Consider the following 24,318-nt stretch of genomic DNA (forward strand, 5'->3'; position numbering starts at 1 on the left):
CCACTTGGTGGATGGCCTAGATAAAATACATACTTCATGGTGGGGTCCATCCGTGTTGGCCACAAGGCCTCATCATCACCATAAAGGAGAGGGAGAGAGAAAAATATCAGTGAGAAGGGGAGGGACCCCACCACTATGGGCCCTCTCTATACAATGCATACATCAAGATGGGTCCGACCAATGTGGGCCCTCAAATCACAAAATCAAATTATAAAATCACCCACCTTTGATCTCTTCTTCCTTCTTCCGCCAATGCATGCTAGAGCTCCAAAGGAACAACTTTAATGGTTGAGATGAAACTTGGATGGTGGAGATAGGAGATAGAAAGTGGGCCACATAAACTCTATCCATGGAGCTTGGTTGATTGCTCTCATGGGGTTGCTTGAGAAAATGGAGTGAAGAGAGAGAAATACGAGTGATGTAAGGGAGAGAGATGGGTGATGTATGGAGTGATGGATGATGGGTGATGGCTGGTATGGGTTGTGTAAGAGAGAGTTGACTTGGGGAATGGCTTGTGTACTTGGGGATGTGATGGAGTGATGGCTTGTACTTTGATTGATTGATGAGATTGATTTGACATTTGGTAGAGATTCTCTTGCGCAGTGTTTTTCCTCGAACTGAACGCAGGCCCACATCTCCTGGTTCGAGTATCGCCTCGGCACGCGAAACGCGGCGTCAGAACCAAGATGACGGTGTGGTCACAAGGGTACAAGTCTCGGGTCAAGCCAACTTTAAAGCACGGGATATGACTCAGGATCACACGCAAATGCTGATAACAGATTGCAGGTCGCCAGAATTCAACCAGGAGAACTGTGGAGGCCTACGGAATGGTACATGATAGGATATGGGTCTTACACCTTTGCATTGAAAAAGGCTTCAGCAAGGTGGAGATTGTTAGTGACTCCAAATTGTTGGTGGACTCTATCATCAAGAAGGCCATCCAGTCTTGGCTTTGTGGTATTAGTGGATCAAAATCAGGTCCCTCATGGACAGAATTGAGGCTAACATCTCCTATTCTCCTAGAGAGACCAATGCGGTGGTAGACAAGATAGCCTGCATGGGTAGTGGAGGTCAACTTTACAGATGCCTCCAGTCTTTGGAACGGCTTCCTCCCATCATTAGAGGTTGCCTCTTCCTGGACAAACTTGGTTTAGGCTATTTGAGAGAACGTTAGAGCTTTTGTTTTCCCCTTTTGATTGATGGGCCTATTTTTCCTTTTTATTAATAGGCCCATCCATACTTGTACAGTTCCTTACATTCTCATATATGAAATGACCTTTTCTTAAAAATAAAAAATAAATAAGTAGAAAAGTCATAAGTTATGAAGCTTTAAAAAATTTACTTATTAAGGTAAGTAGTTTTTGGCAAATAAGTTACTTTTACATTGATGTTTACCAAATGAACTTAATTATTAAAAAAAAGTAACTTAATTACTTAGCATAAGTTAAAAATTAACTTATTTATAATGTCTTCAAGCTTTAAAAATATAGCTTATCAAATAATTACATCATATCAAATAAATCAAAACGGGGTGACGCATGTGGACAGTTAAAAAGGGTGTTGATCTCTCTACCAAGGACTATAACTTCTACGTATAACTTCTATTTATGCCTGTTAGCCCCCACCCCACATAATACACGTCACCTTGGCACATGTGTGTGAGAATTATGAGCCACCTATAAAATGGACCATACTAAAAAGATGACCTGGCCCGAATGCCAAGCCTGTCCACTCATGCACTGAATGCCCAAGATTGATAAGTTCTTTTCACACTGTTGATTACTTTCATGCCTGCACTCGTGCACTGAATGCCTAAGATTAACAAGTTCTTTTCATGTTGTCGATTGCTTTCATACATGGGTGCCTTGCATGGCAAGTAAAATCGGCCCACTGGTTCTGACAAAGGCCATTATTTAAGTCAAGTGGACCCAGCCAAATTCATGGTAGACGTTTCTCCATATATAAACATAGACTGAGTCTAGCTCACAATCTACATCTAACTTATGTTACGCATAAAAGTATTTACTTTCTAAGTGATAGCATGATAATTACTTAAAAGTGATTAGGAACCGAGTCTAGATATCATTATCTACCTAAATTACTAAAAGAAGAAAAGCAAACCAGCTAGAACATATCGAGATTGATTATGGCTACCTATTAGATGTATTTTAGATGAAAATTTTATGTAAAGAAATCATAAAAATAATGAATATAGGTGAAAGCCATCGATGTAAATTCAAAAGCTGAAAAATAAGTGAAATAGGGGATAAAATCAGAATTAGTACTCATGTTGAGCTGTCCACTTTAAGGTAATGAACATGACTAACAATATGAAAAGTAAATTAACTTCATAGAATTATAAGTTAGAGTTCACTAAACATGTTAGAAACTTGATGTTAGGACTTATTCTATTAATTAAGTGATTAGGAAGGATTTAGCTCAATTGTTTGCTAAGGATATTAAGATCTAAATTATCCATATTCTATTCTCATACCTTTAAATATCACTCACATATATAGCATTGCATAGAAAATTGCTAAGGAAAGTTGAAATTTGAATTTTGAGAATTTGGGTTTGCATATTTTGTTTGGAACTAGCAAAATATCAGTTGGGGAGTGTGTTAAGTATGAAATACTGCATGTTTTTCCATATTTATTCCTTAGTTTTATGACATGATAGTGCTTAATTGATTTATTTACACTATTTTCTCTTACAAGGTGATTTTGAGAGCTTTGGAGAAGAGGACACATAAAATAGTGAATTAATGCTCAAAAGATTACCAAAGTGAAGCTTAGAGATTTGAAAGTCAAGAATGAAGAAATTATATACCAAAGTAAAATAGGGAAGGACGTGAGGTCGAGCACCGTCTTCCTCAAGAGGATAACTATTCCGAATCCACAGAACTTCTCTGGACTCCTCATAGAGACTTCTTGAATCCACGAGGAAAGAAAGCAAAAAATAGAAATAAATTCTAATAAATTCAAAATTGATTAATGAATGAATAAAAATGAGTTCACAACCCTTTAAATAGGGGTACCAAGCAATGGGAAAGAAATCAAAATCAAACTACAACTAAAACTCCTAGAATCCATGACTTACTATAAATAGTAAACTTACTATTTATAGACGGTCGTGATGTTTACTAGTACGCAAGGTTTTTGGCCAAAAATAGTGTCCTATTTGGCTTTACTAAACCTTTCTCCTAATTATTTTAAGCTCTTTTCACATTAGATGTAACTCCTAAAGCCCGACGGATGAAGAGTTATAATCAAACTAAAACTTACTATTTATAGTAAAAATGAAATTAAAACTGGGAAATGACCGTCAATCCAGGCGTATTTCATAAATTCAGCTTTCGTAACTCGGCATAGCTGGGTTGGTTGGCTAAAGTAGCTCGTTTTACCCCAAAATCATATATTTTACGCCCGATAACTCATTTCAGATTGTGAGATACCGCCCAATCTAGTGTCCGACGGTTCGGATCACTTCTGTCGTCGACCGGGCCTTTTTTGATCCATCTTGGCCATGAAAATGTACGCGACCCGCTCTACATCAATCCCCTCCACTTCAAAAGAACTCATCCTTGAGTTCTCATCTTACTCTGGTTTATGATACTCGGTCAGGTCCACGACGTTGAAAGTCTGTGTGATTGCCATGTCATCTGGAAGATCAACAACATAAGCGTTACCATTGATCTTTCAAATGATTGGGATGGATCCAATCTTCTTATTTTTCAACTTGTTATACGTCCCAGTCGAAAATCTCTCTATTCGCAGATGGACCATAACGCGGTCGCTTACCTCGAACACTTTTTGTCGCCGATGCTTGTCCGCTTATTCCTTGTACTTCTCGTTCGAGGCATATAGCTTGGTCTGCATTTCCGCATAGATGCCCATGATCTTGTCTTCCATATGTTCTGATGTAATGCTCGTGCTTGGGTGCTTGGGCAGAGGGACCAAGTCAAGTGTGTGGCAAGGGACTCGTTCGTAGATAATCTGAAATGGTGATTTCCCTGTCAAGTGGTTCACCATTTTGTTGAATGCAAACTCTGCTTGAGACAAGGCCAAATCTCACTACTTCGGTTTTTCTCCAGAAATACAGTGAATGAGATTTCCCAACATGCGATTCACAACTTCGGTCTGCCCATCAGTCTATGGGTGGTAAGCATTACTGAATTGATGTCGTGTATCGAATCGAGTCCACAAAGTCTACCAAAAGTGGCTAATAAAATTTGCGTCACGATTAGAAGTAATGGTCTTGGGGCCCCTGTGTAGCCGTATGACCTCCTTGAAGAATAAATTCGTCATGTGTGTTGCATCGAGGGTCTTCTTGCATAGGATAAATGTGTCATCTTGGAGAAATGATCTACTACCACGAACACCGAATCCATGCCGCAATGTGTTCGTGGAAGACCAAACATGAAGTCCATTAATAAATCTTCCCAAGGACCGTTAGGTACAGGTAACGGGGTGTAGAGACCCGTATTCTGAGATTGCTCCTTGGAGGTCTGACAAACACGACAACATTGTACGCTTTTCCCACATCACGTACTAATTACGTCTAATAATACCGCTCTTCCACAAGAGCTCGTGTCTTGTCTCGCCCAAGGTGTCCATTGAAGCTACCTCCATGTAGCTCTTGAATAATCCTCTCCCTCAGAGAACTTTGGGGGATGCACAATCGATTCCCTTTGAAGAGAAAATCGTGCTGTATATAAAGGTCACTGGGGTGACCTTCTTGATACTTCATTTAAGAATCTTTGAAGTCTTCTTCCTCGGCATATAGCTCCTTGAGACAGTCGAAGCTGACCACCTCGTTGCTCATCGTAACAGGTAGTGATGCATGACAGCTAAGTGCATCAGTACCTTGTTCTACTGCCCTGACTTGGGCTTCCGAACGAATGTGAATTCCTGTAAAAATGTAACTCATCTAGCATGCATACAATTCACGTTAGCCTGACTATTAATAAACTTTAATGCTTAATGGTCAGTATAAAGAACAAACTCTCTTTGAATCAGATAATGCCACCAATGTCGCAGTGCATGAACAACTGCGTACAACTCAAGCTCATAAGTCGACCACTTCTTTCAAGCTTCGCTGAGCTTCTCGCTGTAGAAGGCTATCGGCCTGCCTTCCTGTGATAATACTCCTTCAATTCTGATGTATGAAGTGTCACACTCAACTTTAAACAATTTGTCGAAATTAGGAAGCACCAAGACTAGTGTTGTAGACAAACGATATTTGATCTCATGAAAGCTCTTGTCATCTTTATCTGTCCACTGGAATAGTTCTTTTTTCATCCAATCTGTTATATGTGCGACTATAGTCCTAAAATCTCGCATAAATCGACGATAGAAAGTCGCCAACTTATCACGCCCCAAGCTCGAAAACTAGGCTTACTCAGAAACCAGGCTCACAAAATTTTCTATCGTTGAATCTGGTGCCGACAGCCTCCGTAGTACCCCATTCTCGGCTCCTAGCGTCCATACACCAGATTCCGATCCTGGGATTGTACAAGGAGGATTTTCCAATGTACATTTAACTCGTAATGAGCATAACTACAAGTATACCCAAATCACAAAGGCAACATCATCATCATCACATATCTATTAATATAAACATTTGAATACAATGCTGAAAGGGAAATACATATATTGAAATGAAAGCTCCAGAAGTTAGCTACATGCTCCAAGCTCCATACTACTGTAACATAATGCCACCTGCACGCATCTATTGTGCATAAGCTTATAGAAAGCTTAGAAGGTGGTGAATGTGTGTGTACAAACTAAGAGCCAAGTATTTAATATAATGTCATAATCATACAATGTCAAAAATACTGTTAAGATTATGAATCATACGATATCAAGTAAGAGGAAACATACTGGTAAGTCAACGGGTCATACAATATCAGAGTATGCAATACAGATCATAATGACGCAAATATCAGATGTCGAGGGTACAAAGTAATGTGTAAATCTTGCTGAGTCTGTCTAGGCCATATAAGTGCAGAAACATAACAACCCAAAATGTCATATGCCTGCGGATGTAATGCAATATGAAATGCGAATGAAATGACCAAGCTGGAGTGTGAAGTCAGGATGATAGTACGTGGTATCGCAGGCTATGGGGTCCATCACAAGGGACTTCTATCCAAACCAGTCCCATACCTAAATTGGATAGTCAGACTCAATGTGGTAAACTCCTGATCTCAAGTTTGTCGTGCACCCCAACCGAAATACTGGTCATTGCGAAGGTACACGTAATAAATAGTTGCGCACCACTAGCCCGAGTGAATTGTGAATGAATGAATGAATGAGTATGCAACTCCTTCTCCACAAATCAATACTGTACATCTCTGGGATCATCACCGGGGTCTAGCACACTCTACACCAGCTTGCCGCCCCATTAAGCGTATAACTGGGTAAGTGGAAGAGACCTCACTATCCACCTACTAATATCGGCCTGACTCGTCAATAGCAGACCCATTTACGAGCTGGTCAGACTTAGCCTAGCTTTGCCTACTCTCTCAGGTAGGTAAGGTCACACCCCCTCCCAACCGACCATGACACAATGGGAGACGCATCTTACTGGTATACAACCCTCATGTGCTCATATATATCCACTCGGTCTCGATGTTGGGGCATCCTCTGGTACCAAGAGGGTTTAGGAATTTTCACTCAGTGTCATCTATGACAGCACGATGTTAATAACATAATTCTGGTGTCCCATCTGACCATCCACGATATGCTTGTGGAGGCTATGGCCCTGATGTCACTAGGGCATACAGTAATCACAACACATAATGCTAGATGCATGAGTCATACAATCTAGTCATGCATCAATCTTGGATATATCGTGTGCTTATGCGAGACAATTTCATAATAACCTACTCAATAACATATGCAATGGTCAATCACATCTCATAAGAAACGTGTAGATGATGTGTATGAGCATGTATCATGATGCTATGCTGTCACATACTCATAATCGGTATCAATAACCGGCATCAACAATTGACCTCGATAATGTAGACATTTAACCAACATTGCCCCCTAGGAATAGCCCGCATAGAGCTTAACATATAGTGGACTCATGGCCTCACACAAGGGCCAAATATACAATATCATGGGCCTCACTAAAGAGCTTAATATACATCAAGATGGGCCTTTCACATGGGCTTAACATACATCACAATGGGCTCCATTGCCTGACCCTCAAATGCATCATAATGGGCCTCATTACATAGGCCTCATATATATCACATTAAGCCTTAAACACGGGCTGAATACACATCCTAATGGGCCTCAAATACGAGCCGCATATATATCACATTGGGCCTCAAACACAGGCCGAATACACATCACAGTGGGCCTCAACTACGGCCACATATACATCATATGAGTCTTGCAATCGGACTCGGCAATCAAAATCGGCCTCAACAATCGGAATCAGCCTATACAATTAGCCTCGACAATCGGAATCGGCCTCGATAATCAGAATCGGCCTCGACAATCAGAATAGGCCTCGACAATCAGAATTGGCCTCGACAATCAGAATTGGAATTGGCCTCAACAATCAGAATTGGCCTCAATAATCGGAATCATATCGGCCTCGACAATCAGAATCAGCCTTGACAATTGGAATCGACAATCAGAATTGATCTCGACTAACGGTGTCACACCCCAAACTCGAAAACCAAGCTCATAAAATTCTCGATTTTCAAATCCGGTGCTGACAGCATCCTTAGTACCCCATTCTCGACTTCTAGTGCCAATACGCCAGATTCCAATGCTGGGAACCTACAAGGAGGATTTTCCAATATACATTTATCTCGTAAGAAGCATAACTCAAGTATACCCAAATCACAAAGACAACATCGTCATCACACATCTACTAATATAATTATTTGAATACAATGCTGAAAGGAAAATACATATATCGAAAATCAAAGCTCCAGAGATCTGTTGTATACTCCAAGCTCAACCTGCTGCAACCTAACGCCACCTGCACGCATCTATTGTGCATAAGCTTATAGAAAGCTTAGTGGGTGGTGAAAGTGTGTGCCCAAGGTAAGTGCCAAGTAAGCAATATCAGAGTAATCAGAGTAAGCGAAAATACTGACAAGCCTATAAATCATACAATATCAGAATAATGCGAAAACATGATGATAGGCCCATAAATACCATCAGTCTTATCCAGGCTATGCGATACAAAAATATAATGAACCAATATACTAAGAAAGCAATGTAAATTAGCTATGCAATGCGAAGACAGTGAGCCAAATACTATGTGCTGAGGATGCAATATGCAATGCGAATGAAATGACCAATGTGAAGTCAGAATGATAGTACGTAGTATTGCAGGCTACGAGGTCCACCACAAGGGACTTTTATCTAAACCAGTCCCATACCTAAATTTGGATAGTCAGACTCAATGTAGTAAACTCCTAATCTCAGGTTAGTCATGCGCCCTAACCAAAATCCTCGCCATTACGAAGGTACACGTAACAAATAGTTGTGCACCACCAGCCCAAGTGGATAGTGAATGAATGCGTATGCAACTCTTACTCAATAAGTCCACATATCAGTACAGTTCATCTCTGGGATCATCACCGAGGTCTAGTATACTCTACACCAGCTTGCCGCCCCATCAAGCGCACAACTGGGTAAGTGGAAGAGACTTCATTATCCGCTTGACCAGTAGTCAGCCAATATCTACCCGGCATGTCGATAGCGGATCCATTCATGAGCTGGTCAAAGTCAGCCTAGCTATGCCTACTCCCTTAGGCGAGTAAGGCCACACCCCCTCCCAACCAACCACGACACAGTGGAAGACATGACTTACTGGTATACGGCCCTCATGCGCTCATATATTGTAACGCCCGGTGTTTTCAGGACCCAAATATATGACCCGTTTCCCAAGAACCCGAGTGTTAACTTAAAAAGTGCCAAATTTCATATATAATCTTCTTATTTTATCAGAGTTAGCAGATAAGCGTAGAATAGACAAGTCAGCATAAAGGAATATTTTCATTTACATTTAGAGTATACAAGAGTTTGCCTATAATGACTTATACAAACCAATGCCTCCACGTTAACATTACAAGATTTACATACATGAGGAATATATAAAAACATATAAACGAAAGCCGTAAGATCGTGCAGCTTCCTTGGTAGGTACAATTACGCATCCTTGACTATTATACGACTCCTCATCAGTCTGAACCTGCATATTACTTAAGCTACCTGTGCTACTTGTACGATTATATATTTGATGGATAAGTGGCCAACTCAGTATGAATTCCCCTCAAGATTATACACCACCACCTTAGCTAAGCATAGTTAAAAACAACAAACATTCAAAACAACTAAAATACAGTCTTATTTAAATGAATGGATGCGTGAATGCACATCGACCTAGGGATGTTCATCCAATTAGACTTGGGCTTATCACCCATGCAATCATCGACCTGGGGATGTATCCAGATGGATTTGGGCTCATCACCCATGCAATCATCGACCTGGAAATGCTCTTCCAGTTGGACAAATAGGTCGATAGTCGGTGGTCTGGGAGCTAGCAAAGTAATCCCTTAATGCTCCCAAGGGAACATGCTACAACATCCAGAATTAGCCACCCGTCATCGCCAATATGCTATGGATGCATGATCAGCCAAACTGTTATTATTCCAATTACAATCAGCCATTTTAAGTAACTCAATGGTCAGTACGGGGGCTCGTCACCCAACGTAAGCCGACAGCTCAAGCATAGTATCCCATTACCACCATCCCCAGTTCATGAGATTTCTCCCACCTTAAGATGTTTAATGAAACCCATCGATCAGTCGTTAATCAAATTAATTGAGTAGGGAATATCGTGTCCTACATAACTTCCAGTCGAGGGTTCATTCCATTCCACACTCCATCATGTTACATCCTAAGTATGGGTTCACATACACTAGAGGGCTTACCCACTAATAAGTGTAGTGAATACAGATTCATAATGACGTACAATAATTCTTACGAAAATATACCGCTATAGCATTACAGGCATATGTTAAGCATAATAATCACAACAGGTCATGATGTGAACTATAAATTAAAATGAGAGCTATCATGTAGCAACTATCGCATGCAATCATGTTTCACAATTATCAATCGTAAATCATATATAAATCATATAAGAGATCGCATGCTATGAATTAACAATTTTAACATTTGATAAAGACTATAACTTAAACCAATTTGGAAATGGTAAGCTTAAGGGGAAAAATTATCACCTTATACTTTGAATCGCTAACCAGTGTTGCTAGGGAGTGCGTGTTTCCTTAGAATCAAACCCTATCATGACTTATAAATTTATACAGTTAGGTTCAAGCTTACAAACTATTTAGGGTTAAGGTCTCAACCTAAGGTTTAGATTACCTAGCCGGGTCGAACATTGATACAGGTAAGATCCAGGTAATGTTGACCACACTCTACATGGAATATATGTATAGTGATCAAACCAGAGATCATGTGGGCTCCTCAGATTACTAGAGAAGTAGTACCCCACTTCAGCCAAGTTTTTTTTATTTCTTTTTTTACGACTGGCATGTAAGATTAGGATTTATTTGGCAATAATACTAATAAGAGAGGGGTTTTATAATAATGGATGAAAAGATAAATATTTATATATCAAAATCAGGAAGTGAGAGCAGGACCTCTTAATGTGGCCGAAATGCAACCGGTTTCAAGAGACCTGCACTGGAACTGGAATCAAAATTTTAAAACAGAAAAATGCGTAAGATGAACTAAAATATCTATTAAAACAGGAGGATTTGAATCCAACTAATGGGAGAACGGCTAGATTCTAATAATGGTGTGAATTGCAGTTCAGATCTAGGGTTTTACCTGAATCTTTCAGCCTTCTCTTTCTCCCACGTTTCTTCTTTTCTTTCTGTCGTGGCTTATACTAGTGGGACGGGAGGTATTTTGTAGACATGAGGACCCGTGCGTATCCTTCATGCAACCGGATGATTGGCTGGACTTACGTAGCCCCGATTTCATGCGTAGAGAAGGCAGTTGCGGTTTTTCCTTTGTAGAACAGATCGGCCAGTGATCCAGGGGCGAGGTATCTCCCAATTCGGCCTCCTTAGCGGGGTTAAGAATATCCTGAGGATGAGTTTAGATGGTTCAGATCATCCTTAGGTATGATCGTGGTGGGCCACGACTCATCCCAGCGGACGGTCGTCCGTGAATGCGAAAGGAAGAAAGGATTTCCTTTGCTGAAATCTCGAGTGAAATCTTGGCTAGCCTTGGTTTTGGTGATCCTCGAGAGTGTACACATTATGTGTACACGCACCACTAATGTGTGGGGCCTTCAGTGAGGATTAGTGAGATCCATATTCTCTGTCATGTTTTATGGGTCCTATTTAGGCCATCTGACTATGGGTGGTGCAAGATAAAAACTCAAGTAGCCCATGCTAATGGGGTACACCCCAAAGCTAAACTACAGATCGTTACACTGACAGTTTTCACGGGCATTGTTATAGCATGCGAGAGAGTTTCTTTTCCAAATCGGTTCCTGAGTTAGCGGGGTCCACTGAGGGTAGGGATCATCCCATATGGAGTGGTGAGATCTGTTGATGCTAATCCTAGTTAGAACGTGATTGTTTTAGGAGCAAGAAATGGAGGTAGTTCTTTTTGAATTTGACTACATACTTATTTCGAAAGGATTTCTAGCTTGGAGAGTTGTGACTTACTGTAGCATTGAGTGGGGTCCACTTTAATGGCATTCCTAGAGATCTAATCCGTTCATTAGTTTTGTAGGGTTGTTTTAGGCCAGGGGCTAAAATATGGTGGGAATGCATTGATCAGGTGACCCACACGCGGGGTAGGGAAATGGGGTGAAACCCATCATTCCGTTCGGTTTAGTCGTTGTTGTTACAGCTAGCTTGTGCGGAAAAATGCCAATCTTGTTTGATTAGGTGGGGTCCAATTGTAATGATCTTTTGGAGAATCCATGCCATTCACCACTCTTTACATGTCGTTGTGGCCCACAGCCCCAAGTTTGAGTCAGATCTGCTTTCAAGGTGGGTCACACGATCCTTTGATGCATGAGGTGTCATTCACCATTTAATCCCATCCTCCTTAGTACGTGGTTGCCATGTACTTGGTATTTATAAATTTGCCCTTCCCCTTACTGTATCTCCTGTCATCCGTTCCTCCTTACCGTGCTATCCAAAAGAATTGAAAGTTTACTAATCATCTTCATTTCTTAAGATCTCTCAACCGATTAAATTTGGGGCCCGTTCTGTCAAGGATGGCTGAGATGCTCTTTTATTGGCTAACACTCTCCGAAATTAGAAACAGTATTTGTACATCTTTGATTGACGAGTTACCAGGTAATTTCAACCTATGTCCTAAGATCTTTATGATGGTCGATTCACCGCGATATTCATGTGGCCTGTTTGGCAGATCCAAACATGATGGATGGTCTGATGACTAGTTAAAAAATAGGGAACTTGGTGGTTAGCACCCTAACAATGTAGGTAGGTGGATGTATGGTCAATTTCGTATACAGATGGTCATAACGTGTGTTTCTGGAGTAATTAGGGTTTGGACACGTATATCATTAGGTTCGAGTGACTTTCTCACACGTGTAGGTTTCTCATATTATAATTTTAATGGTAGGCTAAGCATATTCATACGGTGTGAACAAGATAAACGGATCAGAATCTTGATCTGATAAGTATATGGGCGAATGTAGAGATCCAGTAGCTAATTTAATGTGATTTAAGGGCTAAAATTTGATGTGTACAGTTAATTTATCATAATTAGGGCTGGTATAAAATTTCACATGAAACGGATAATGAGGACCATGTGAATTTGAATTCAGGGTATAGGTTGATGGCATTTTCATAATTATTGTTGATCTAAGAGTTTTGTGAAATCTAACGGTTCTACTTGGATCTATGTCTATTTCTAAACAATTCTTACAAAATAACTTGCATCTAAATCATTATGGTTAAAGAGTTATTCACCGATTTAGTTGAGGGGAGGTACATGTATTCGACTACATGATCAACGGTCGGATGACTTGATTTATGGATGAAGGTCATTCCCGGTGGTCAGATTTAGGTTCAAGGGTAGATGCAAGGTGAGAATAGTTAAATTGGTATCATAATGGTGACCCTAACGGTCAACCTTACTACTGTTACAATAAAAGTTACGGTGTATATATATATATATATATATATATATATATAGATATATATATATATATATATATATATATATATATATATATATATATATATATATCCACTCGGTCTCGACGTTGGGGCATCTTCTGGTACCAAAATGGTTTAGGGATTTTCACCCAGGGCCATCTATGACAGCCCGATGCTCGAACCAAACATTTTTGGTATCCCATCTGGCCATCCACAATATGCCTGTGGAGGCTACGACCCTGATGTCGATAGGGCATACAGTAATCACAACACACAATGTAAGATACATGAGTTATACAATCCAGTCATGTATCAATCCTGCGCATACCGCGTACTCATGTGAGATTACCTCCGCCTATCAGGGAGTCTCATAACAACCTATCTAATGACATATGCAATAGTCATTCACATCTCATAACAAACATGCAGTGATGCGTATGGGCATGTATTATGATGCTATGCTGTGACATACTCATAATCGGTATCAATAACTGGTATCAACAATCAGCCTCGATAATGTGGACATTTAACCAACATTGCCCCTAAGGAATGACCCACATATAACCTAACATATAGTGGACCCATGGCCTCACACAAGGGCCAATTATATAACACCATGGGCCTCACTCAAGAGCTTAATACACATCACAATAGGCCTTTCACATGGGCCTAACATACATCACAATGGGCTCCATCGCTTAGCCCTCAAATGCATCCTAATGGGCCTCATCACATAAACCTCATATGCATCATATTGGGCCTTAAACACGGGCTGAATACACATCACAACGAGCCTCAAATATGGGCTGTATATACATCACATTAGGCCTCAAACACGGGCTAAATGCACATTACAATGGGCCTCAAATACAGGTCGCATATCCATCACATTGAGCCTTGACAATTGGCCTCGATATTCGGCCTCGACAATTGGAATCGGCCTCAAGAATCAGAATCGGTCACGACAATCAGAATCGACAATCGGCCATGACAATCGAAATTGATCGATAGTTGACCTCAATACTTGAAATCGGCAATCAATCATGATAATCGGTCTCGATCGCTAATAAGTTAATCGGCCACGACAATCAGAATCGGCAATCGGCCATGACAATCGGAATCGATAATCGATCATGATAATCAGCCTCGATCGCTAATCGATCAATTGGCCACGACAATCAGAATCGATCGATAATCAGCCTCGATAATTGAAATTGGCAATCAGTCATGATAATCGGCCTCGATCGCTAATCGGTCAATCGGTCACGACAATCAGAATCGACAATCGGCCATGACAATCAGAATCGATTGATAATCGACCTCGATAATCAGAATCGGCAATCGGTCAGATAATCAGCCTCGATCACTAATCGGTCAATCGGTCACGACAATCAGAATTTGCAATCGGCCATGACAATTAGAATCGATTGATAATTGGCCTCGATAATCAGAATCGGCCTTGACAATCGGAATCGGCCTAACAAAGTGCTTGAGGGAAGGTCACATTGTGGACATCTAACCATCATTGTCCATTAATGTGGACATTGAACCATCATTGCTCCCAAGGCATGACCCGCCATCATCACATACATCATGGAGTAATCAAACATCGCAATGGACCTCATATATATCGAGTCGGCCATAAGTGGGCCTCATATACATCAAGTGGACTGCGTCCACAGGCTGCACCAATGGGCCTCATATACAACAAGTGAAAGGTGTCCACAGGCCGCACCAATGGGCTTTATATACATCAATTGGGGTAGGTCAATGGGCCACACTAATGGGCTTAATACATATCACAATGGGCCTTACCCATAGGCCACGAATACATCACAATGGGCCTCAGATTCAAGCAGGTGGGCCCTATCATATGGGCCTTGTATACATCACATCGAGCCTCACTCATGGGCCCAATATTCATCACAATGAGCCTCTCCATCTGGGCTGCAATTCCATCATAATGGGCCTTATCCTGTGAGCCTCAAATACATCACAATGGGCATCTGCATTTGGGCCAGAAATATATCACAACGAGCCATGACGTATAGGCCAAAAAAACATCAAGTGGGCCGTATCACATGGACCGCACCAATGAGCCAATGTACATCACGTGAGCCGCATCATATGGGCCACACCCATGGGCCAATGTACATCAAGATGGGTAGGAAACAACAGGCCTCATATACATCAAGATGGGTCGAAACAATGGACCCCATATACATTAAGATAGGTCGGAACAATGGGCCTCATATACATCAAGATGGGTTGAAACAATGGAACCCATATACATCAAGATGGGCTTATCGAAATGTCACCTAGACCGCACCACAAATAGTAGTGGAGATAATGATTTTCACCGTTAAAAAATTCACAGGCCCACCATAACATTTATTTTCCAACCAATCTGTCATCAGGTCATAAAGACCTGAATTAAGTGGAAAAACAATTTCCATATTGATTTAGAACTTTTGTGACCCCCACAGGTTCAGTGGCAGATGTTCAATCTCCACTGATTTATGCAGTGTGGTCCACATGATATGCAAATCTGCCTCATTTCTAGTCTCAAACATTAAGACGAGCCTGCCAATTGGATGGACGGTTTGGATGTAAGGCATACATCATGCTGGACCCGCAGAACTGTTGTCGTCATTCCAGCATAGCAACCACGCTGCATGGACCCACCATCCAGATGATGGCTGGGATACAATATATACACCATGAGGGGCCCACAGCAGTTGTTGACGTCAACGGTAGCTGCTGTTGCTGCAGGAGATGGATGAACGACGTGGACGAAATCCCGTCCTCATGTGGGTCACGCCCAAATGCATGAACGGTCTGGATTATAGTACGTGGGACCCATGAAAGGTGTAATAGAACGTATGTAATATGGTGCATCCAGCACCGTCCCATGCTGGATGGTGTGGATATAAAATCACATACATGAAATGAGGGCATGCATTCCAGTGATGCCATGTGTGCAACTAGCACGATGACAAGTGGGCCCCACATCCCATGCAAGGATGGGGTGGCTTTCATCATAGAAATGACTCACCGTCCAGTAGCTGCTGGACGGTGCAAGATACGGCCACACATCAAGTAGGCGCCACACGTGTGGCATACACCATGGTGACAAAACACTAACATCACAGTGCGTCCCTCACTTATGGACGGCTGGATTCTTCACACGTGCACTATGGTAGGTCACGTGGATGGGATCCATAGACCACCACTTCTATATATATATATATATATAATATTATATTATCTATATTATCATTATTATATTATTATAAAAAAATCCAACGTCCAGATGGTTGGATGGCTGGACGTACTGACGGTGGGGTGGAGCCCAAAGAACTTGTTGACGTCCAACTGATGGACGGCTCGGATTCAATGCTCGCATGAGGTGGGTCCACACAGTGGGGCCCACCGGTAACTTTAGATAAGCTGATATTTGTGTCTTCCTCCAATCAGGCCCATCCAAACGGTGGGCCCACTCGGAGGACGGCATGGATAAAAATACATTCATCATGGTGGGATCCATCAGGGTGGGCCACATGGCCACATCACCACTAAAGATATGAAAGAGGGGGAGAGAAAGAGAGAACGGTGGAGATGGGAGGGACCTCACCACCATGGGTCCCTCTTTGATACAAGACATACATCAAGATGGGTTCCACCATATGTGGGCCCTCAGATCATCAATATCACACAAATCAAATCATAAAATACACCCACCTTTAATCTTCCTAGACTCCTTTCACCGATGCGACCTAGAGGTCTAAGGGGTGTGATTCAACGGTCGAGATCGGCTTTGAAGGGTTGGATTGAGTGGTAGGGAGTAGGCCACACGACGCTTCTCTCATGGAGGTTGGGACGTCAGAGTTGCTCTCATGGAGCTTGGGAGAAAAAAATGAGAGAGAGATGAGAGAGAGAGAGGTGATGTGAGTGATGGAGTGATGGGTAGAGGGAGGGTGAGTGATGGGTGGATGTACTTAGTTGTAAGAGAGAGTTGACTTTAGGGGAGGGGTGGTTGTACTTGGGGATGGAATGGTTGTACTTGACAATTGATATGATGTGTCGTAGAGATTCCCTCGATAATTGCAACATACAGCGTTTTCCTCGAAATGAATGCGGGCCCACATCTCCTGGCCCTGGTATCGCCTCAGCACGCGAGATGCGGTGTCAAAACTGCAGCGATGGTGTGATCGTGAGGGTACAAGTTTCGAGTCGAGCCGATTCTGATATATGGAACACGACTCAGGATCTTGCGTAAACACCAATAACAGATCGCAGGTCACCGAAATTCGACCGGGAAGACCGTGGAGGCATACGGAACAATACGGGCTAGGATACGGGTCTAACAAATAGATTCAGCCTCGTCAATCGGACTCAGCCTTGACAATCGGTCTCGACATATGGAATTGGCCTCGGTGAGAATGAGCCTAACAAGGCCTAAGGGAAGGTCACAATGTGGACATCCAACCATCATTGTCCATCAATGTGGACATTCAACCAACATTGCTCCCAAGGAGTGGTCCACATAGGGTTAAACATATAGTGGGTCCATGGCCTCACACAAGGGCCTACATCGCGATGGGTCACATTCATGGGCCTCTCATACATCAGGTGGGCCGCATCATATGAGCCACATGTATATCATAATGGGCCTCTAATGTAGGCTTAATATACATCAAAAGGGATCCATCCCATGGGCCTCAAATATATCAAAATGAGCCTCTACCCATGGGCTCAAAATACATCACAATGGGCCTTAACCCATGGGCTCCAAATACATCACAATGGGCCTTAACCCATGGGCCTTAAATATATCACAATGGGCCTTAACCCATAAGCCCTGAATATATCACATTGGGCCTCGCCCATGGGCCCCAAATACATCACATTGGGCCTCGCCCCATGGGCCTCAAATACATCACATTGGGCCTCACTCATGGGCCTTGAATACATCACATTGGGCCTCACCCATAGGCCTCAAATACATCATATTGGGCCTATCCCATGGGCCTCAAATACAAGACAGGTGGACCTATCACATGGGCCTTAAATACAAGGCAGATGGGCCCTATCACATAGGCCTTAAATATAAGGCAGATGGGCCCTATCAACTGGGCCTCAAATATACATTATGATGGGCCTCATAGATGAGCCACACCAATGGGCCTCATATATCAAAAGGCGCCACACCAGTGGGCCTCATACAAGGGCCTCATATACATCAAGTGGGCCTTATCAAATGGGCCCCAAGTACATCACATTGAGCCTCACCAAATGGGCCTACAACAAATGGGCCGTATTAATGGGCCACATCAACTACACCATTCATTCATCTTTAGAGATCATTTTAGAGTATTATCCAAAAATTGGATCATAACAAAAGACCATTTGGACCATACCACACATAACAGTGGTGATAATGATTTTTCACCATTAAAATTAAGAGGGCTCACCATAGCATTTATTTTCCATCCAATATGTTCATAAGGTCACAAGGACCTGAACTAATAGGAAAAATAAATATCACATTGGTCTAGAACTTCTGTGACCCAAAAGAGTATCAATGGTAGACGTACAATCCCACTGCTTTGGCAGTGTAGTCCACTTGATAACTAGATCTGTCTCATTTTTCTTCTCAAGCCTTAGAACAATCTCACCAAATGGGATGGACGGTTCAGATGTAACACACATCAGTGGGTAGGACCCACCGTCCAGCCATCTGGACGGTGTGGCTAAGACCCATATATCATGGTGGTACCCACGAAATTAGAAGGACGGGGTAGAAAATGGGTCCACATCCAGACCGCTGGACGGTCTAGGTTGGATGGATGGATGGTCCATATAAGGGGGGAAGGTCCACCTAATGGCCATCCCAAATTCATAATGGGTGGGTCCCCACGTGGTGCCCACCATGGCATTTAAATTAGGATATATATATTATATTATATATATCCCATAACATCTATATGATATAATATATATATTATATTATATACATCAGATAACATTTATATTATAATATATATATTATATCATATATATCTGAGAACAGGTGGGTCCCCACGTGGGGCCCACCATATAGTGTGTGTGTGTGTGTGTGTGTGTATTATATAGCATGCCTAGTCCAGTGTCCAGAGTCTAGACGCTGGATGGACGGTCTGGATTGAAGCAAGTGGGTCCACGTGGTGTGGGTGGATGATCTCAAATCAAGGTGGGTCCACACTTGTGGCCCACCTCTCATACATATATACTATATTATACACACACACACACACACACACACACACACACACACATTCTTTCTCTCTCTCTCTCTCTCTCTCTCTCTCTCTCTCTCTCTCTCTTTAATAAATAGCTGGAAATACACACCATTTGTCAGCTCACACTTCATGGATAACACGTCCAACCATCCAGATACACTAGACAGCCTAGATGCATGAATCAAGGTGGGTCCCACGTGGACGTGGCACACCTGATTTGGATCAATCTAATATTTATGTTTTTCCTTCCATCCAAGCCCGGTAACGGGCTAGAAAGTGTAGATCCAACACATCTATAGGTGGGTCCCACAAAGGTGGATGGCATGGATAAAATATATACTTTGTGGTGGGCCACACACACACACACACCCCGACATTCATAAGAGAGAGAGAGAGAAGAACAAGGAGGGGAGGGACCCTGCCACTATTGGGCCCTCCCTAATACAATGCATACATCAAGTGGGTCTCACAACAAGTGGGCCCTTAAAATGGAAATCAACGGTGGATCACTCACATATATCACTCCTTCTTTAACTCCTAGGACTCCTATGATCCTTGCCTTCTATTTTAATGGAGGTTGATGGAGAATGAGTGGTTGAGATGGGAGATGAGAAGGTGGGCCACACTTAGTTTTTAGGAGAGAGCTTGGATGTTGGAAGCTCTCATGAGATTTGAGAATTGCTTAGAGAATGAGAGGGAGAGAATGATGGATTGATATGGGATGGGTGTTGTAAGGAAGGAGATGGAGAGTAAGGTTTTGTTTGAAATTTGGAAAAAGCGAAATAGGTAGGGAGAGAGAGTTGACTTATGGAAAAGAGGGAGTGGGCATTTGTACTTGGGATAAGGTAAGGTGGCCTTGAGGTATGGTGGTGTACTTGATTTGATGTGACGGGTTGTAAAGATTCTTTCGAAATTCGTAACGCGCGACGTTTCTTCGGAATGAACGTGGGCCCACATCTCCTGGCCCGAGTATCGGATTGTTGCACGAGTCACGGTGTTGGAACCACGGCGACGGCGTGGTCACTAAGGTACAAGTTTTGGGTCAAGCCGACTTTGGTATTTAGGACTCGGCTTAGGATTGCGCGTAAACATCGGATACAGGTCGAGGGTTGCCGTAATTCGACCATAAAAGCCTACGGAATGGTACAGTCTCGGATACGGGTCTTACACAACTTGTGAAAACTCCTCACCTCATGAATATTTGTCGAGATCGGTCATTCCCTAATAGCTCACACGTTTTCATCATCCACACGAATGCCTATGGACATTACAACAAATCCTAAAAATAAAAGGTTGTCAATTAAAAAACTACACTTCTTCAAGTTAAGTTACAACTTATTAATTTGTAAAACATGCAACACTTGCCTGAGATGTTTCCTGTGCTCTGTCTCATCTAGGCTATATATCAATATGTCATCAAAATATACTACCACAAATCGGCTAGTGAACGATTTTAGAACTTGATTCATCAAATGCATAAAAGTACTTGGTACGTTCAATAGGCCGAAGGGCATGACCAGCCACTCATATAACCCTTCCTTGGTCTTGAATGCCGTTTTCCACTCATTACCAGGTCAGATACGAATCTGATGGTAATCGCTCCTTAGATTTAGTTTAGAGAACACCTTGGCCCCTTCTAGCATATCGAGTATGTCGTCCAACCGTGGTATTAGGAACCGATATTTGATGGTAATTTTGTTGATTGCTCGGTTGTCGACACACATGCGCCAGCTTCCATCTTTTTTGCCGTTAATAATGTTGGTACGACACATGGGCTCATGCTCTCTCTCTCTCTCTCTCTCAAGAGACCCTTACGGATTAATTCCTCCACTTACCCTTGAAGAAAGTTGAGTTTCTCGATTGATCATAACGCAATGATGTCAGCAGTGCTGGAGTGAATGAAAACTCGTAATTCCTCCTAAAGCTACTAGATCTCTGATGAAGGTGGATGGGATTCAGCCACAAGGATATCACATGGGAATGATTGATCAAAAGAGGATAAGATATCTTTTATGGGAAGCAGCTCCTCAAAAGAAAAAGATAGGGCATGAGAAATATTGACCGATGGGGCCAAAGAGGCAAAAAGGTCAACGCAGGAACTTTTGTAGCTCAACCAAGAGAGACTTCAGTTGGTCGAGATGTTTCCTCTTCCAATGCTTCTGCTTCGTCTAAAGGAACCATCATGTGTTCATCGACCGAGGTAATAATTACTTGATTGATCGGTTCTATAAATGGAGCAGACTGAATGGAAGATAATGTTGTCAATGTGATCGATTCCATAACTTTCTGATTCTGATCAGGTGCAAGTAATGAAGTTATAGATTGCAAAAAGAGATTGAAGGACTCCATGGGATGGTATATTATTACATTCTCTTAAACTTGACCTTCTATCTGATTCTCTAATCAACGAATGTTACTTATAGTCTCTTTCGAGTCAGAAACTTCAAGTCTTTCTATAGAAGAGTAAGCATCAACGAAGAACAAAATGTTAGAGCAACATCCACCTAAATCTAATCGAACAACACCAATAGTAAATCAGTTGACTGCTAGTGAATTTTTGGTGGGGTCGACGACCAAAGCCAGAGCTTGGTTGGAATAAGGAAAAGGAGGATTAGCACAATAGGGTGTGAGAAATTAGTTAAAATGAAGATTATGATCGTTTAATATTTCCTTTTTTCTTTATCGTTTTTTAAAAGTCATATTGAAGTGAGGAGCTTTATGTCCCTTATATGTCTCTTCTATCTCCCAAGAATATTTTAAAGGTTGAATACTCGGCCAAAATTTGGTTTTATAATATTTTTCAAAAGCTACAATAGCTTTCTCTGAAGAAGAAATACCTGGAGCAAATCAACCAGAAGTTGCAGGAACTGTAGGGTGAGGAGCCAGGAGAGACCTAAGTTCAAAAATCTTCAAATTAGTTGGAGGAGTTGTAGATGTAATTTGGATTGAAGTAGTCGTCAGAGCCACCTTAGTTGGACTTGCCATTATAATCTTTTAACACTTCAATTCAAGTTGAGTCGGCTCTACCATTCTTATTAACATGAAGAAGGTTTAACCGTCTTTATTAGTGTTGGAGATAGGACTATCAATGTGACCAAAATCGTCTTCCTTGATCATGTTCTCTCTAAGCAAAAGACACAATCGATTAAGGTGTAGTCAATTTTTTGGTGCCTTCTTTGATCGGCCATAGGTTTCTCCATCTTGAATGAAAGAGAAAGATAGTCGATAATCACTCGATGGGATCTGTTAATTAAAGTCCCGTAGTAGCTTTTCCACCAGGAGTGGAATGGCTCTAGTTGTTGTGGATAGGTGGAAAAGAGGGTAAGCATGAAAGAAGAGCTTATGGAGTCAAACTCTCTACGGAGAGTTTGAAAGGTGATGACGAAGTTTGTAATTGGTCAATGAGTTAAAGGTTGGTTGCAAGTTCAATGAAAAAATGGAAAGTGGATTCCTTGGGCCAAATCAAATTGACAAGCAAGAATATTGGGGCAGTATTGTTCGATATTAGCCTTGCCATCTTAAATAACTTTTCTAAACCACATCCCTTAGGCTTGCCATCTCGATATCAGTCGACTCATAGTCTTCAGTGAACCTGGTCAGGCAAAACTCTTTATCTTTAAAGAAGCAGAATGAATGGTTGTACTAATAAAGGGTAAAAGGAAAGGAAAAAAAAGTCATAAATTTAGCAAAAGAATAATTGATTTTGGAGCAGAGGATATTGTAATGAAAAAAGGAGGTGAATTCCACATCTGCTAAAATAGATTTGTCAAATTTTACTCCAAAACACTCATATAACCACATTTGGACAAGACAAGCCCACCAAAGTGATAAAATCCCTTCGTAGTTGCTTCAAACATGTTGCGGTAAAGTTGGTCGAGAATGAAATGGACGAGAGCTAGGTGACGTTCTTGATCGAGCAACTCGAACATGTGGATATATTCTTTGGTGATTTGAAGAGCACTCATAAATAGTAGAAATCGGCAAATCCACATCATAAGGAAAGTCATGTGTTCTTACTCATTAACTTTATCATGAGATTTGCATTATAGAGCCATGAAAGTATAATTCACTTTGTTGGTCGTGTCCAAAAGGGCATTGTAGAGCTATGAAAGTATAATTCACTTTGTTGGTCATGTCCAAAAGGGTGAAGGGATGTTGATTCTTTAAAGAAAAGCTCGGATAGACAGGCTCACCAAAGGGAAAAAGGTGGGTGAATGCACATACATCCATGATTGTTAGACCCATGGATCCACATTCAAAATGGAATGTATTGGTCGACCAACTCTAGAAAGTTGAAACTGTTACAAGGAGGAAGGTATTAGATGGATATTCATGTAAGGACAATTTGATGCATTCATAAATTCATGCCCACCTCTATGTGTTACCATGTTGTGCTTCAATGCGAGTAAACCATTATGCTCAATCGTTCATCAGTTTCGTTCATGCACTACAAGAAATACCACTTTTAGCGACGAAAATTTTTGTCGCTAAAAGTCAGATTTCCATAGCTAAAACCCTTTAGCGACAAAAATTTTCGTCGCTAAAAGACCGACGTGCATGGATTTTATCGGCGAGAAATCTAAATCGTCGCTAAAGCAAGCTTTTTAGCGATGAAAATTTTCGTCGCTAAAAAAACTGTACAAGACTTTTAACAGCGAAAATTTTCGCTGCTAAAAAAATTCGTTACACTTTTAGCGACGAAAATTTTTGTCGCTAAAAAACCTGTGCAAAACTTTTTACCAACGAAAATTTTCGCTGCTAAAAAAATTTATTACACTTTTAGCGACGAAAATTTTGGTCGCTAAAAAAACTGTACAAGACTTCTAT

Source organism: Magnolia sinica, chromosome 8 (assembly GCF_029962835.1).
Source record: "Magnolia sinica isolate HGM2019 chromosome 8, MsV1, whole genome shotgun sequence".
In the NCBI taxonomy this organism is placed as follows: domain Eukaryota; kingdom Viridiplantae; phylum Streptophyta; class Magnoliopsida; order Magnoliales; family Magnoliaceae; genus Magnolia; species Magnolia sinica.